We start from the raw sequence: 17,430 nt of genomic DNA on the forward strand, positions 1-17,430 counted from the left end.
TGCAAGTAGGAGGAGTAAGAAGGGTTCCTGGCAAATCCGGGTTATGGATTGCATTTAAAAAGGCCCCGTGGGAGTGCAATGGGCCCCTGTCTTGCTGCTTAGCAATAATGGTATGGGTTTAGGTTCTGCTGTGTGTACTGGTGGTTGACTGCCCCCCAGCCCAGAGTGTGCATGGAAAATTGTCTGGCAGCCTCCCTGACAGCAAGCAGTGATAGTGCCCATGAAGGGGACCTTGTTGGGCCCGCCCCTTTCACGGTTATCGCTTCTCGGCCTTTTGGCTAAGATCAAGTGTAGTATCTGTTCTTATCAGTTTAATATCTGATACGTCCCCTATCTGGGGACCATATATTAAATGGATTTTTGAGAACGGGGGCCGATTTCGAAGCTTGCTTCCGTCGCCCTATGCATTGACCCGATATGGCAGTATCTTCGGGTACAGTGCACCACCCCCTTACAGGGTTAAAAAGAAAGATTCCTACTTTCATTGCTACCTGCTTGCTGGCTAGCCAGCTAGCCAGCCCTGTGGGCCTTGCTGCTGCAGCCAAAAAACAAAAGGTGGTGCTGCTGCTGCTGCTTCTGCTGCTTCTGCTTGTGTCTGGCCGCTGTTGGAGCGTCCAGGCACAGGACTTCTGCTGCTGCTGACTAAATGGCCTCCTTAATTGGATCATTTGAGTAGCCAGCACACCTGTGCAGGTAGGGCATGACATGATAGGCAGCTGCCTTGATAGCGGGTGGGTGCTGAATGTTCCTAATTGACAAAATAAGATTAATGCTTATGAAGAAATATAAAATCTCATCCCTTCCCCAATATCGCGCCACACCCCTACCCCTTAATTCCCTGGTTGAACTTGATGGACATATGTCTTTTTTCGACCGTACTAACTATGTAACTATGTAACATAACATGGGGGGGGGGGGTCTCCTGGCTGTTCACACAGGTGTGTCATTGCTGTACATTGACCATGCATTGCTTCTGTGGTATTGCAAAGGCAAAGACAAATGCTTCCAGCCATCCATTGCACTAATGGATTGGTCATCAGCTGGCTGTCTATGTCCCGCATCAATATAGACCAAAGTACAGAGGGTTAGGCTATGCTATTGTGCACCTACCTGATGCATCAGAAGGTGCGAGGCCCTTGCTAAATTCTGTGCACAGACTTTGAGATCTATACTTTAGACTGTATCTAAACCTGCTCCAACATGGACTGACATTCTGGCCTACTTTCAGCCGATGCGACTTGTCTGTCGCTGAACAGTCGCTTTTTATGTATTCAGCACCTATGTATAATGTTGTAAAAATGCTCTAGAAGCTAAAGTCGCAGAAATGTCACACATATTTGGCCTGCAACTTTCTGTGCGACAAATTCAGACAGGAAAAATCAGTATAAATCCTTAGAAAATTATCCCCCAGTGTCTCCATCTGCTGGCGGTATTGAATAAGCATTGCTGCACTGATGGGGTATGCATTAGACGAAAAAAAAAGAAGAAAAAGAAGAATAATACGCCCAGAAAAGAGGCGAAAAGGAGAAAAACGTAAAAAAACGTGAAAAAAAAGTAAGAGGAAGAGAAGGGAAAAAAAGGTGGAAATGGGTTTAAAAGTGATTTCGGCGGAGAAATATATATATATATATATATATATATATATATATATATATATATATATATATATACGCGCACACACACACATATATATAAACGTATTCTCCGTTGAGATATTGCAGCCGCTGCTGTGTCCAGGCCCAGGAGCCTTAGCACTGTGCTGTGATGTCACTCAATACCACTGACATCACTAGGTGTAAACAACATCTCTCCTTTGCTGTGTATGTGACTATGGAGCTGTTTGGTGATGTCGTCTATTATGGCCTTCATAGAAGCAACAGGAGATTGTTGCATCCATCTAGAACCCTCAGAACTACAGTGCTATGATGTCACTGACTTCCACAGGCCTTGCAGAGTGTAAACAACAACAACCCAGCTTTGTTGTGTATGTAACCATAGGGATTTGTGATGTCACCTAGAACCTTCACAGCAGCGACAGCTTTATGAGGAGCATCAGCACTGCTCTGCCTGAGCAGAACCATCACCGCCATAGGTTGTCAAATAACCCGGATTTAACCCACACAGGTAAGTCCAATGGGGTGCAGGCATGTCCTCTATGCTTACAGCTTCCCGTGGGTGTTGGTTTGATACCGTTTGGGGACAGCCAAGGAGGCATCTGCAGGCAACAAAGGTAGGTGTGTGCTTGTGTGTGTGTTTCCTATGCAGATCCTAAGCCCAGTGTCACATGCAAGTAGGAGGAGTAAGAAGGGTTCCTGGCAAATCCGGGTTATGGATTGCATTTAAAAAGGCCCCGTGGGAGTGCAATGGGCCCCTGTCTTGCTGCTTAGCAATAATGGTATGGGTTTAGGTTCTGCTGTGTGTACTGGTGGTTGACTGCCCCCCAGCCCAGAGTGTGCATGGAAAATTGTCTGGCAGCCTCCCTGACAGCAAGCAGTGATAGTGCCCATGAAGGGGACCTTGTTGGGCCCGCCCCTTTCACGGTTATCGCTTCTCGGCCTTTTGGCTAAGATCAAGTGTAGTATCTGTTCTTATCAGTTTAATATCTGATACGTCCCCTATCTGGGGACCATATATTAAATGGATTTTTGAGAACGGGGGCCGATTTCGAAGCTTGCTTCCGTCGCCCTATGCATTGACCCGATATGGCAGTATCTTCGGGTACAGTGCACCACCCCCTTACAGGGTTAAAAAGAAAGATTCCTACTTTCATTGCTACCTGCTTGCTGGCTAGCCAGCTAGCCAGCCCTGTGGGCCTTGCTGCTGCAGCCAAAAAACAAAAGGTGGTGCTGCTGCTGCTGCTTCTGCTGCTTCTGCTTGTGTCTGGCCGCTGTTGGAGCGTCCAGGCACAGGACTTCTGCTGCTGCTGACTAAATGGCCTCCTTAATTGGATCATTTGAGTAGCCAGCACACCTGTGCAGGTAGGGCATGACATGATAGGCAGCTGCCTTGATAGCGGGTGGGTGCTGAATGTTCCTAATTGACAAAATAAGATTAATGCTTATGAAGAAATATAAAATCTCATCCCTTCCCCAATATCGCGCCACACCCCTACCCCTTAATTCCCTGGTTGAACTTGATGGACATATGTCTTTTTTCGACCGTACTAACTATGTAACTATGTAACATAACATGGGGGGGGGGGGTCTCCTGGCTGTTCACACAGGTGTGTCATTGCTGTACATTGACCATGCATTGCTTCTGTGGTATTGCAAAGGCAAAGACAAATGCTTCCAGCCATCCATTGCACTAATGGATTGGTCATCAGCTGGCTGTCTATGTCCCGCATCAATATAGACCAAAGTACAGAGGGTTAGGCTATGCTATTGTGCACCTACCTGATGCATCAGAAGGTGCAAGGCCCTTGCTAAATTCTGTGCACAGACTTTGAGATCTATACTTTAGACTGTATCTAAACCTGCTCCAACATGGACTGACATTCTGGCCTACTTTCAGCCGATGCGACTTGTCTGTCGCTGAACAGTCGCTTTTTATGTATTCAGCACCTATGTATAATGTTGTAAAAATGCTCTAGAAGCTAAAGTCGCAGAAATGTCACACATATTTGGCCTGCAACTTTCTGTGCGACAAATTCAGACAGGAAAAATCAGTATAAATCCTTAGAAAATTATCCCCCAGTGTCTCCATCTGCTGGCGGTATTGAATAAGCATTGCTGCACTGATGGGGTATGCATTAGACGAAAAAAAAGAAGAAAAAGAAGAATAATACGCCCAGAAAAGAGGCGAAAAGGAGAAAAACGTAAAAAAACGTGAAAAAAAAGTAAGAGGAAGAGAAGGGAAAAAAAGGTGGAAATGGGTTTAAAAGTGATTTCGGCGGAGAAATATATATATATATATATATATATATATATATATATATATATACGCGCACACACACACATATATATAAACGTATTCTCCGTTGAGATATTGCAGCCGCTGCTGTGTCCAGGCCCAGGAGCCTTAGCACTGTGCTGTGATGTCACTCAATACCACTGACATCACTAGGTGTAAACAACATCTCTCCTTTGCTGTGTATGTGACTATGGAGCTGTTTGGTGATGTCGTCTATTATGGCCTTCATAGAAGCAACAGGAGATTGTTGCATCCATCTAGAACCCTCAGAACTACAGTGCTATGATGTCACTGACTTCCACAGGCCTTGCAGAGTGTAAACAACAACAACCCAGCTTTGTTGTGTATGTAACCATAGGGATTTGTGATGTCACCTAGAACCTTCACAGCAGCGACAGCTTTATGAGGAGCATCAGCACTGCTCTGCCTGAGCAGAACCATCACCGCCATAGGTTGTCAAATAACCCGGATTTAACCCACACAGGTAAGTCCAATGGGGTGCAGGCATGTCCTCTATGCTTACAGCTTCCCGTGGGTGTTGGTTTGATACCGTTTGGGGACAGCCAAGGAGGCATCTGCAGGCAACAAAGGTAGGTGTGTGCTTGTGTGTGTGTTTCCTATGCAGATCCTAAGCCCAGTGTCACATGCAAGTAGGAGGAGTAAGAAGGGTTCCTGGCAAATCCGGGTTATGGATTGCATTTAAAAAGGCCCCGTGGGAGTGCAATGGGCCCCTGTCTTGCTGCTTAGCAATAATGGTATGGGTTTAGGTTCTGCTGTGTGTACTGGTGGTTGACTGCCCCCCAGCCCAGAGTGTGCATGGAAAATTGTCTGGCAGCCTCCCTGACAGCAAGCAGTGATAGTGCCCATGAAGGGGACCTTGTTGGGCCCGCCCCTTTCACGGTTATCGCTTCTCGGCCTTTTGGCTAAGATCAAGTGTAGTATCTGTTCTTATCAGTTTAATATCTGATACGTCCCCTATCTGGGGACCATATATTAAATGGATTTTTGAGAACGGGGGCCGATTTCGAAGCTTGCTTCCGTCGCCCTATGCATTGACCCGATATGGCAGTATCTTCGGGTACAGTGCACCACCCCCTTACAGGGTTAAAAAGAAAGATTCCTACTTTCATTGCTACCTGCTTGCTGGCTAGCCAGCTAGCCAGCCCTGTGGGCCTTGCTGCTGCAGCCAAAAAACAAAAGGTGGTGCTGCTGCTGCTGCTTCTGCTGCTTCTGCTTGTGTCTGGCCGCTGTTGGAGCGTCCAGGCACAGGACTTCTGCTGCTGCTGACTAAATGGCCTCCTTAATTGGATCATTTGAGTAGCCAGCACACCTGTGCAGGTAGGGCATGACATGATAGGCAGCTGCCTTGATAGCGGGTGGGTGCTGAATGTTCCTAATTGACAAAATAAGATTAATGCTTATGAAGAAATATAAAATCTCATCCCTTCCCCAATATCGCGCCACACCCCTACCCCTTAATTCCCTGGTTGAACTTGATGGACATATGTCTTTTTTCGACCGTACTAACTATGTAACTATGTAACATAACATGGGGGGGGGGGGGTCTCCTGGCTGTTCACACAGGTGTGTCATTGCTGTACATTGACCATGCATTGCTTCTGTGGTATTGCAAAGGCAAAGACAAATGCTTCCAGCCATCCATTGCACTAATGGATTGGTCATCAGCTGGCTGTCTATGTCCCGCATCAATATAGACCAAAGTACAGAGGGTTAGGCTATGCTATTGTGCACCTACCTGATGCATCAGAAGGTGCAAGGCCCTTGCTAAATTCTGTGCACAGACTTTGAGATCTATACTTTAGACTGTATCTAAACCTGCTCCAACATGGACTGACATTCTGGCCTACTTTCAGCCGATGCGACTTGTCTGTCGCTGAACAGTCGCTTTTTATGTATTCAGCACCTATGTATAATGTTGTAAAAATGCTCTAGAAGCTAAAGTCGCAGAAATGTCACACATATTTGGCCTGCAACTTTCTGTGCGACAAATTCAGACAGGAAAAATCAGTATAAATCCTTAGAAAATTATCCCCCAGTGTCTCCATCTGCTGGCGGTATTGAATAAGCATTGCTGCACTGATGGGGTATGCATTAGACGAAAAAAAAGAAGAAAAAGAAGAATAATACGCCCAGAAAAGAGGCGAAAAGGAGAAAAACGTAAAAAAACGTGAAAAAAAAGTAAGAGGAAGAGAAGGGAAAAAAAGGTGGAAATGGGTTTAAAAGTGATTTCGGCGGAGAAATATATATATATATATATATATATATATATATATATATATATACGCGCACACACACACATATATATAAACGTATTCTCCGTTGAGATATTGCAGCCGCTGCTGTGTCCAGGCCCAGGAGCCTTAGCACTGTGCTGTGATGTCACTCAATACCACTGACATCACTAGGTGTAAACAACATCTCTCCTTTGCTGTGTATGTGACTATGGAGCTGTTTGGTGATGTCGTCTATTATGGCCTTCATAGAAGCAACAGGAGATTGTTGCATCCATCTAGAACCCTCAGAACTACAGTGCTATGATGTCACTGACTTCCACAGGCCTTGCAGAGTGTAAACAACAACAACCCAGCTTTGTTGTGTATGTAACCATAGGGATTTGTGATGTCACCTAGAACCTTCACAGCAGCGACAGCTTTATGAGGAGCATCAGCACTGCTCTGCCTGAGCAGAACCATCACCGCCATAGGTTGTCAAATAACCCGGATTTAACCCACACAGGTAAGTCCAATGGGGTGCAGGCATGTCCTCTATGCTTACAGCTTCCCGTGGGTGTTGGTTTGATACCGTTTGGGGACAGCCAAGGAGGCATCTGCAGGCAACAAAGGTAGGTGTGTGCTTGTGTGTGTGTTTCCTATGCAGATCCTAAGCCCAGTGTCACATGCAAGTAGGAGGAGTAAGAAGGGTTCCTGGCAAATCCGGGTTATGGATTGCATTTAAAAAGGCCCCGTGGGAGTGCAATGGGCCCCTGTCTTGCTGCTTAGCAATAATGGTATGGGTTTAGGTTCTGCTGTGTGTACTGGTGGTTGACTGCCCCCCAGCCCAGAGTGTGCATGGAAAATTGTCTGGCAGCCTCCCTGACAGCAAGCAGTGATAGTGCCCATGAAGGGGACCTTGTTGGGCCCGCCCCTTTCACGGTTATCGCTTCTCGGCCTTTTGGCTAAGATCAAGTGTAGTATCTGTTCTTATCAGTTTAATATCTGATACGTCCCCTATCTGGGGACCATATATTAAATGGATTTTTGAGAACGGGGGCCGATTTCGAAGCTTGCTTCCGTCGCCCTATGCATTGACCCGATATGGCAGTATCTTCGGGTACAGTGCACCACCCCCTTACAGGGTTAAAAAGAAAGATTCCTACTTTCATTGCTACCTGCTTGCTGGCTAGCCAGCTAGCCAGCCCTGTGGGCCTTGCTGCTGCAGCCAAAAAACAAAAGGTGGTGCTGCTGCTGCTGCTTCTGCTGCTTCTGCTTGTGTCTGGCCGCTGTTGGAGCGTCCAGGCACAGGACTTCTGCTGCTGCTGACTAAATGGCCTCCTTAATTGGATCATTTGAGTAGCCAGCACACCTGTGCAGGTAGGGCATGACATGATAGGCAGCTGCCTTGATAGCGGGTGGGTGCTGAATGTTCCTAATTGACAAAATAAGATTAATGCTTATGAAGAAATATAAAATCTCATCCCTTCCCCAATATCGCGCCACACCCCTACCCCTTAATTCCCTGGTTGAACTTGATGGACATATGTCTTTTTTCGACCGTACTAACTATGTAACTATGTAACATAACATGGGGGGGGGGGGTCTCCTGGCTGTTCACACAGGTGTGTCATTGCTGTACATTGACCATGCATTGCTTCTGTGGTATTGCAAAGGCAAAGACAAATGCTTCCAGCCATCCATTGCACTAATGGATTGGTCATCAGCTGGCTGTCTATGTCCCGCATCAATATAGACCAAAGTACAGAGGGTTAGGCTATGCTATTGTGCACCTACCTGATGCATCAGAAGGTGCGAGGCCCTTGCTAAATTCTGTGCACAGACTTTGAGATCTATACTTTAGACTGTATCTAAACCTGCTCCAACATGGACTGACATTCTGGCCTACTTTCAGCCGATGCGACTTGTCTGTCGCTGAACAGTCGCTTTTTATGTATTCAGCACCTATGTATAATGTTGTAAAAATGCTCTAGAAGCTAAAGTCGCAGAAATGTCACACATATTTGGCCTGCAACTTTCTGTGCGACAAATTCAGACAGGAAAAATCAGTATAAATCCTTAGAAAATTATCCCCCAGTGTCTCCATCTGCTGGCGGTATTGAATAAGCATTGCTGCACTGATGGGGTATGCATTAGACGAAAAAAAAGAAGAAAAAGAAGAATAATACGCCCAGAAAAGAGGCGAAAAGGAGAAAAACGTAAAAAAACGTGAAAAAAAAGTAAGAGGAAGAGAAGGGAAAAAAAGGTGGAAATGGGTTTAAAAGTGATTTCGGCGGAGAAATATATATATATATATATATATATATATATATATATATATATATACGCGCACACACACACATATATATAAACGTATTCTCCGTTGAGATATTGCAGCCGCTGCTGTGTCCAGGCCCAGGAGCCTTAGCACTGTGCTGTGATGTCACTCAATACCACTGACATCACTAGGTGTAAACAACATCTCTCCTTTGCTGTGTATGTGACTATGGAGCTGTTTGGTGATGTCGTCTATTATGGCCTTCATAGAAGCAACAGGAGATTGTTGCATCCATCTAGAACCCTCAGAACTACAGTGCTATGATGTCACTGACTTCCACAGGCCTTGCAGAGTGTAAACAACAACAACCCAGCTTTGTTGTGTATGTAACCATAGGGATTTGTGATGTCACCTAGAACCTTCACAGCAGCGACAGCTTTATGAGGAGCATCAGCACTGCTCTGCCTGAGCAGAACCATCACCGCCATAGGTTGTCAAATAACCCGGATTTAACCCACACAGGTAAGTCCAATGGGGTGCAGGCATGTCCTCTATGCTTACAGCTTCCCGTGGGTGTTGGTTTGATACCGTTTGGGGACAGCCAAGGAGGCATCTGCAGGCAACAAAGGTAGGTGTGTGCTTGTGTGTGTGTTTCCTATGCAGATCCTAAGCCCAGTGTCACATGCAAGTAGGAGGAGTAAGAAGGGTTCCTGGCAAATCCGGGTTATGGATTGCATTTAAAAAGGCCCCGTGGGAGTGCAATGGGCCCCTGTCTTGCTGCTTAGCAATAATGGTATGGGTTTAGGTTCTGCTGTGTGTACTGGTGGTTGACTGCCCCCCAGCCCAGAGTGTGCATGGAAAATTGTCTGGCAGCCTCCCTGACAGCAAGCAGTGATAGTGCCCATGAAGGGGACCTTGTTGGGCCCGCCCCTTTCACGGTTATCGCTTCTCGGCCTTTTGGCTAAGATCAAGTGTAGTATCTGTTCTTATCAGTTTAATATCTGATACGTCCCCTATCTGGGGACCATATATTAAATGGATTTTTGAGAACGGGGGCCGATTTCGAAGCTTGCTTCCGTCGCCCTATGCATTGACCCGATATGGCAGTATCTTCGGGTACAGTGCACCACCCCCTTACAGGGTTAAAAAGAAAGATTCCTACTTTCATTGCTACCTGCTTGCTGGCTAGCCAGCTAGCCAGCCCTGTGGGCCTTGCTGCTGCAGCCAAAAAACAAAAGGTGGTGCTGCTGCTGCTGCTTCTGCTGCTTCTGCTTGTGTCTGGCCGCTGTTGGAGCGTCCAGGCACAGGACTTCTGCTGCTGCTGACTAAATGGCCTCCTTAATTGGATCATTTGAGTAGCCAGCACACCTGTGCAGGTAGGGCATGACATGATAGGCAGCTGCCTTGATAGCGGGTGGGTGCTGAATGTTCCTAATTGACAAAATAAGATTAATGCTTATGAAGAAATATAAAATCTCATCCCTTCCCCAATATCGCGCCACACCCCTACCCCTTAATTCCCTGGTTGAACTTGATGGACATATGTCTTTTTTCGACCGTACTAACTATGTAACTATGTAACATAACATGGGGGGGGGGGGGTCTCCTGGCTGTTCACACAGGTGTGTCATTGCTGTACATTGACCATGCATTGCTTCTGTGGTATTGCAAAGGCAAAGACAAATGCTTCCAGCCATCCATTGCACTAATGGATTGGTCATCAGCTGGCTGTCTATGTCCCGCATCAATATAGACCAAAGTACAGAGGGTTAGGCTATGCTATTGTGCACCTACCTGATGCATCAGAAGGTGCAAGGCCCTTGCTAAATTCTGTGCACAGACTTTGAGATCTATACTTTAGACTGTATCTAAACCTGCTCCAACATGGACTGACATTCTGGCCTACTTTCAGCCGATGCGACTTGTCTGTCGCTGAACAGTCGCTTTTTATGTATTCAGCACCTATGTATAATGTTGTAAAAATGCTCTAGAAGCTAAAGTCGCAGAAATGTCACACATATTTGGCCTGCAACTTTCTGTGCGACAAATTCAGACAGGAAAAATCAGTATAAATCCTTAGAAAATTATCCCCCAGTGTCTCCATCTGCTGGCGGTATTGAATAAGCATTGCTGCACTGATGGGGTATGCATTAGACGAAAAAAAAGAAGAAAAAGAAGAATAATACGCCCAGAAAAGAGGCGAAAAGGAGAAAAACGTAAAAAAACGTGAAAAAAAAGTAAGAGGAAGAGAAGGGAAAAAAAGGTGGAAATGGGTTTAAAAGTGATTTCGGCGGAGAAATATATATATATATATATATATATATATATACGCGCACACACACACATATATATAAACGTATTCTCCGTTGAGATATTGCAGCCGCTGCTGTGTCCAGGCCCAGGAGCCTTAGCACTGTGCTGTGATGTCACTCAATACCACTGACATCACTAGGTGTAAACAACATCTCTCCTTTGCTGTGTATGTGACTATGGAGCTGTTTGGTGATGTCGTCTATTATGGCCTTCATAGAAGCAACAGGAGATTGTTGCATCCATCTAGAACCCTCAGAACTACAGTGCTATGATGTCACTGACTTCCACAGGCCTTGCAGAGTGTAAACAACAACAACCCAGCTTTGTTGTGTATGTAACCATAGGGATTTGTGATGTCACCTAGAACCTTCACAGCAGCGACAGCTTTATGAGGAGCATCAGCACTGCTCTGCCTGAGCAGAACCATCACCGCCATAGGTTGTCAAATAACCCGGATTTAACCCACACAGGTAAGTCCAATGGGGTGCAGGCATGTCCTCTATGCTTACAGCTTCCCGTGGGTGTTGGTTTGATACCGTTTGGGGACAGCCAAGGAGGCATCTGCAGGCAACAAAGGTAGGTGTGTGCTTGTGTGTGTGTTTCCTATGCAGATCCTAAGCCCAGTGTCACATGCAAGTAGGAGGAGTAAGAAGGGTTCCTGGCAAATCCGGGTTATGGATTGCATTTAAAAAGGCCCCGTGGGAGTGCAATGGGCCCCTGTCTTGCTGCTTAGCAATAATGGTATGGGTTTAGGTTCTGCTGTGTGTACTGGTGGTTGACTGCCCCCCAGCCCAGAGTGTGCATGGAAAATTGTCTGGCAGCCTCCCTGACAGCAAGCAGTGATAGTGCCCATGAAGGGGACCTTGTTGGGCCCGCCCCTTTCACGGTTATCGCTTCTCGGCCTTTTGGCTAAGATCAAGTGTAGTATCTGTTCTTATCAGTTTAATATCTGATACGTCCCCTATGTGGGGACCATATATTAAATGGATTTTTGAGAACGGGGGCCGATTTCGAAGCTTGCTTCCGTCGCCCTATGCATTGACCCGATATGGCAGTATCTTCGGGTACAGTGCACCACCCCCTTACAGGGTTAAAAAGAAAGATTCCTACTTTCATTGCTACCTGCTTGCTGGCTAGCCAGCTAGCCAGCCCTGTGGGCCTTGCTGCTGCAGCCAAAAAACAAAAGGTGGTGCTGCTGCTGCTGCTTCTGCTGCTTCTGCTTGTGTCTGGCCGCTGTTGGAGCGTCCAGGCACAGGACTTCTGCTGCTGCTGACTAAATGGCCTCCTTAATTGGATCATTTGAGTAGCCAGCACACCTGTGCAGGTAGGGCATGACATGATAGGCAGCTGCCTTGATAGCGGGTGGGTGCTGAATGTTCCTAATTGACAAAATAAGATTAATGCTTATGAAGAAATATAAAATCTCATCCCTTCCCCAATATCGCGCCACACCCCTACCCCTTAATTCCCTGGTTGAACTTGATGGACATATGTCTTTTTTCGACCGTACTAACTATGTAACTATGTAACATAACATGGGGGGGGGGGGTCTCCTGGCTGTTCACACAGGTGTGTCATTGCTGTACATTGACCATGCATTGCTTCTGTGGTATTGCAAAGGCAAAGACAAATGCTTCCAGCCATCCATTGCACTAATGGATTGGTCATCAGCTGGCTGTCTATGTCCCGCATCAATATAGACCAAAGTACAGAGGGTTAGGCTATGCTATTGTGCACCTACCTGATGCATCAGAAGGTGCGAGGCCCTTGCTAAATTCTGTGCACAGACTTTGAGATCTATACTTTAGACTGTATCTAAACCTGCTCCAACATGGACTGACATTCTGGCCTACTTTCAGCCGATGCGACTTGTCTGTCGCTGAACAGTCGCTTTTTATGTATTCAGCACCTATGTATAATGTTGTAAAAATGCTCTAGAAGCTAAAGTCGCAGAAATGTCACACATATTTGGCCTGCAACTTTCTGTGCGACAAATTCAGACAGGAAAAATCAGTATAAATCCTTAGAAAATTATCCCCCAGTGTCTCCATCTGCTGGCGGTATTGAATAAGCATTGCTGCACTGATGGGGTATGCATTAGACGAAAAAAAAGAAGAAAAAGAAGAATAATACGCCCAGAAAAGAGGCGAAAAGGAGAAAAACGTAAAAAAACGTGAAAAAAAAGTAAGAGGAAGAGAAGGGAAAAAAAGGTGGAAATGGGTTTAAAAGTGATTTCGGCGGAGAAATATATATATATATATATATATATATATATATATATATATATACGCGCACACACACACATATATATAAACGTATTCTCCGTTGAGATATTGCAGCCGCTGCTGTGTCCAGGCCCAGGAGCCTTAGCACTGTGCTGTGATGTCACTCAATACCACTGACATCACTAGGTGTAAACAACATCTCTCCTTTGCTGTGTATGTGACTATGGAGCTGTTTGGTGATGTCGTCTATTATGGCCTTCATAGAAGCAACAGGAGATTGTTGCATCCATCTAGAACCCTCAGAACTACAGTGCTATGATGTCACTGACTTCCACAGGCCTTGCAGAGTGTAAACAACAACAACCCAGCTTTGTTGTGTATGTAACCATAGGGATTTGTGATGTCACCTAGAACCTTCACAGCAGCGACAGCTTTATGAGGAGCATCAGCACTGCTCTGCCTGAGCAGAACCATCACCGCCATAGGTTGTCAAATAACCCGGATTTAACCCACACAGGTAAGTCCAATGGGGTGCAGGCATGTCCTCTATGCTTACAGCTTCCCGTGGGTGTTGGTTTGATACCGTTTGGGGACAGCCAAGGAGGCATCTGCAGGCAACAAAGGTAGGTGTGTGCTTGTGTGTGTGTTTCCTATGCAGATCCTAAGCCCAGTGTCACATGCAAGTAGGAGGAGTAAGAAGGGTTCCTGGCAAATCCGGGTTATGGATTGCATTTAAAAAGGCCCCGTGGGAGTGCAATGGGCCCCTGTCTTGCTGCTTAGCAATAATGGTATGGGTTTAGGTTCTGCTGTGTGTACTGGTGGTTGACTGCCCCCCAGCCCAGAGTGTGCATGGAAAATTGTCTGGCAGCCTCCCTGACAGCAAGCAGTGATAGTGCCCATGAAGGGGACCTTGTTGGGCCCGCCCCTTTCACGGTTATCGCTTCTCGGCCTTTTGGCTAAGATCACGTGTGGATTTCTGTGCGTGGTTTGGGTTGAAAGGAGTGGTGATCGGGGCCCTCTTTACGGGGGGCCCTGGATTGTTGCTGAGCTGCGATCGTGGGTTTTACCTGCAAAAATGAGCGAGAAGGCGCGTGGACTTGAGGACACGGTGCGGATCTACGTTCCTGGCGAGCACCGGGGGACGATCGGACTTGACCAAATCGTTGTGGAGATTCTTCGCAAGCTTGATTACCTACAGGTATGGAATGTATTGGCTATACAGGATTTTCCTAGGCAAGGAATTTATGATATTACTTTTTGTGGTTCTGAGATTTGCCAGAGAGTCTATATGGATCTTGAAGAAATGAAGAGGAAAAGTGAGCCTGCTATAATGAAGAAGATTAAAGTGGAACCGTTATTTATGAATACAACAAAGGTAGTAATTGTCCACATGTATAATCCTAAGGTTTCTGATGAAATGGTTACAAACTTTTTGTTCCGGTATTGCGAGGAAGTGAAATTTATAGGAAGACTTAAGAACAAGTTTGGGTACTTTAATTGTAAGAGAAAGTTTATTGTAAAATTTAAAAAAGATGAAGGAATGCAAGATGGAAGGAAGAGCATACCACAGGTGTTTTCTATCGGAGGAGAGAGAGGTTTCTGCTTTTATGAAGGCCAGTTGCAATATTGTAGAAAGTGCCATGCCTATGGCCATGTGCAGGATTATTGCTCTGAGAAAGGAGAATGTTGCAGAAATTGTGGGAAAACTGGTCATGAAGCAAGTATCTGTACAGAGAAGAAGACATGTGATATCTGTGGAAGTGAGGAACATTTGGCAAGAGGCTGTGATATGTGGTATAAAAAGAAGAGAAGTTATGCTGATGCAGCTGGGAATAGAGGAGAACAAAGAGAAAAAGGGGGAGGGAGGTTTGTTCCTGGAGTTGGTGAGAGTGTGAGTGTGAGTGTTAATGTGGCACAGGTGGCTGAGGAAAGTTCTGTGATAGTGGAGCACATTAGCACTCAGGAGAGGTCAGGGGAGGAGGGTGTTTCCACTGCTGTGACTGGTGAGGAGACAGGTGTGGGAGGTGAATTTACCTTGGTGAAAAAGAAAAAAGCAAAAAAAGTGAAAGTGGTGGAGAAAATTGAGACAGTGTATGGTGATGTTCTTTCTAGTGAAGAGGCTATGGATGATATTGAATGTCCAAACCCAATTGTGGGGGAGGAGGAGGGAATGGAAGTTGTTGGGTCATCTCAGAGATCTCTAACACCTGGTCAGAGAGTTTCTCGCAGTAAGGAAGAAGAGGAGGAGGAAGATGAGGATGTGCAGGTTGTGAATAAAAGGTGTAAGACAGGGAGCTGGTCTGAGGATCAGGAAGCCCTTGTTCTTGGTAGTGATAATGAAATAGACAGGGACTCTAACATAGGGTCGCCTGATTGTTTTGCAAGTTTACATAGGAAAGTTGAAGGCCAAAATGTTAATTTCTAAGTTAAGATGGATTTTAAAGCATTTGGTTTTCTTTTCCTAGTTATTATGACTTTGGTTGTAACAACTATTAATGTAAGAAGTATTGAGTCTGAAATTAGGAGAGCTGCAATTTTTGATATTCTTGAGAATGTTAGAAGTGATGTGATATGTTTACAGGAGTGTGCAATAAAGTCAGCACCTTATGCAAATGAGTGGAAGTGTGGGCAGTCCTTCTGGTCCACATGTGCAGAAAACAAAAATGAAGGTGTTGGGATTTTATTGCGAAACAGGGACATTAAAGTTTTAAATTGCCAAACTTTAGTACCTGGTCGTTGTATGGTTTTAATTTTTGAGGTTTTGGGCCAGAGGATGAGAATTTTTAATGTGTATGCTCCAGCAGAAAAACAAGCACGTTTGTCTTTTTTAGAGTCCCTTAAGTTTTTTATCCCTGGTCGTGAAGATACTATTATTGTTGGCGATTTTAACTGCATTAGATCCGTCAATGATCGTGAGAGCTCTGCTGAGGTTAGAACTGATATTACTTCCAATGTTTTAAATCAAATTATTCAAGACTTGCATTTTACTGATGTTGGACTGATGGTTAGCACTGATGAAAGATATACGTACATATCAGATAGTGGCCGCTGTAAATCCCGGATCGATTACATCCTGGTCTCTGATGGGATTAAGGTGGTCCGGTGCAATCAAATGATGTCAACTTTCTCAGACCACAAGATGGTGTCGGCTGAGATAAGTGTCACAGAGTCCCTTCATTTTGGGAGGGGGCTCTGGAAATTAAATGTAAGTCTATTGGAAGATGAGGAAGTAATGGCTGGTTTTAATCATGTGTTTTTATCCTGTGTTTCTAAACAACCTGATTTTAGTAATGTCTTAGTGTGGTGGGAATGGGCTAAAGGAGAGTTTTCTAATTTCTTTAAGATGTTTTGCATAAAGAGAGCACAAGAGAAGAGGAGGAGTGATGAAAGGCTTGTATCCCGGTTAGAGACTCTCTATAAGTTTAAACGTGTTGGTGTGGAGGTGGAGGATGAGATTGTTAAGGTGAAGGGGGAGATGAAAAAAAGGTTGTTGGAAAAGGGAAGGAATATTGTATATAAGTCTAAAGTGCAGCACCTAGAAGAAAATGAGCAGTGTACACGGTATTTCTTTAAAAAATGTTTTAATGCTAAAGGTGTTTTTAAATCTGTTTTTACCCCTACGGGGGAAGTTTTTGGAGAGGAGATGGTGAAGGAGATTGGCAGATTTTATGAGACACTCTTTAGTAATAAGAGCAGAGCCAGTGAGACGGAGATGAATGATTATTGTAATATTTTGGAGAATAATGTTCCTGTTGAAAAAGTAGATTTTTTGATTGATGATGTTAGTGAAGGGGAGATCAAGCAGGCCCTGGATAAGATGGCCAAAGGGAAGACACCAGGCTGTGATGGTCTCCCCGCTGAGTTTTATTCCGCGTTCTGGAATATTTTAAGTAAAGAGTTTACACGGGTGGTGCAATATGTTTTTAACTCAGGTGTTTTAGCTGAATCTATGAAGAAAGGGGTCATAACATTAATTCATAAAAAAGGTGATGGCAGAGATCTTAAAAATTGGAGACCTATAACTTTATTAAATTGTGACTACAAGATAATTGCTAAGATTGTGGCTAATAGACTGAGTGATGTAGTGGACCACCTTGTGGGAGAATACCAAGTTTGTGCAGTACCGAAAAGAAAAATAACAGATAATTTATTGCTTTTAAGAGACTCTATTTATTACAGTAACTTTAACAAGAATGCACTGTTTGTTGAGTCCATAGATTTCGAAAAGGCTTATGATAAGGTTGCACATGATTTTATGTTCATTGCTTTAAAACACTTAGGTATTCCAGAAAAGTTATTATCTGTTATTATGAGTTTTTATCATGGGGTGACAAGTCAGATTTTAGTAAATGGGCATGTGGGGCCTGCTTTTAATGTCTTGTCTGGAGTCAGACAGGGATGCCCACTCTCCCCAATTCTGTTTATATGCGTTATAGAGGGCCTGTTGAAGAATGTGCAGAAAGATAAATGT

The 17,430-nt window shown here is 44.9% G+C and overlaps 6 non-coding genes across 6 annotated transcripts; all 6 read left to right on the top strand.

Moving 5' to 3' along the window:
- The first annotated feature begins 258 nt into the window (after positions 1-258).
- LOC130344067 (U2 spliceosomal RNA) lies at positions 259-449 on the top strand. Its single transcript, XR_008883167.1, has one exon. It is a non-coding gene; the product is annotated as a U2 spliceosomal RNA (small nuclear RNA).
- A 2,094-nt stretch (positions 450-2,543) lies between these two features.
- Positions 2,544-2,734, top strand: LOC130344069 (U2 spliceosomal RNA). Its single transcript, XR_008883169.1, has one exon. It is a non-coding gene; the product is annotated as a U2 spliceosomal RNA (small nuclear RNA).
- Positions 2,735-4,815: 2,081 nt separating this feature from the next.
- On the top strand, positions 4,816-5,006 carry LOC130344070 (U2 spliceosomal RNA). The gene has a single exon (XR_008883170.1). It is a non-coding gene; the product is annotated as a U2 spliceosomal RNA (small nuclear RNA).
- Positions 5,007-7,088: 2,082 nt separating this feature from the next.
- On the top strand, positions 7,089-7,279 carry LOC130344072 (U2 spliceosomal RNA). Its single transcript, XR_008883171.1, has one exon. It is a non-coding gene; the product is annotated as a U2 spliceosomal RNA (small nuclear RNA).
- A 2,083-nt stretch (positions 7,280-9,362) lies between these two features.
- Positions 9,363-9,553, top strand: LOC130344073 (U2 spliceosomal RNA). Its single transcript, XR_008883172.1, has one exon. It is a non-coding gene; the product is annotated as a U2 spliceosomal RNA (small nuclear RNA).
- Positions 9,554-11,623: 2,070 nt separating this feature from the next.
- LOC130344045 (U2 spliceosomal RNA) lies at positions 11,624-11,814 on the top strand. The gene has a single exon (XR_008883152.1). It is a non-coding gene; the product is annotated as a U2 spliceosomal RNA (small nuclear RNA).
- The last annotated feature ends 5,616 nt before the right edge of the window (positions 11,815-17,430 follow it).

The sequence above is a fragment of the Hyla sarda genome, unplaced genomic scaffold (assembly GCF_029499605.1).
Source record: "Hyla sarda isolate aHylSar1 unplaced genomic scaffold, aHylSar1.hap1 scaffold_704, whole genome shotgun sequence".
NCBI classification, from domain to species: domain Eukaryota; kingdom Metazoa; phylum Chordata; class Amphibia; order Anura; family Hylidae; genus Hyla; species Hyla sarda.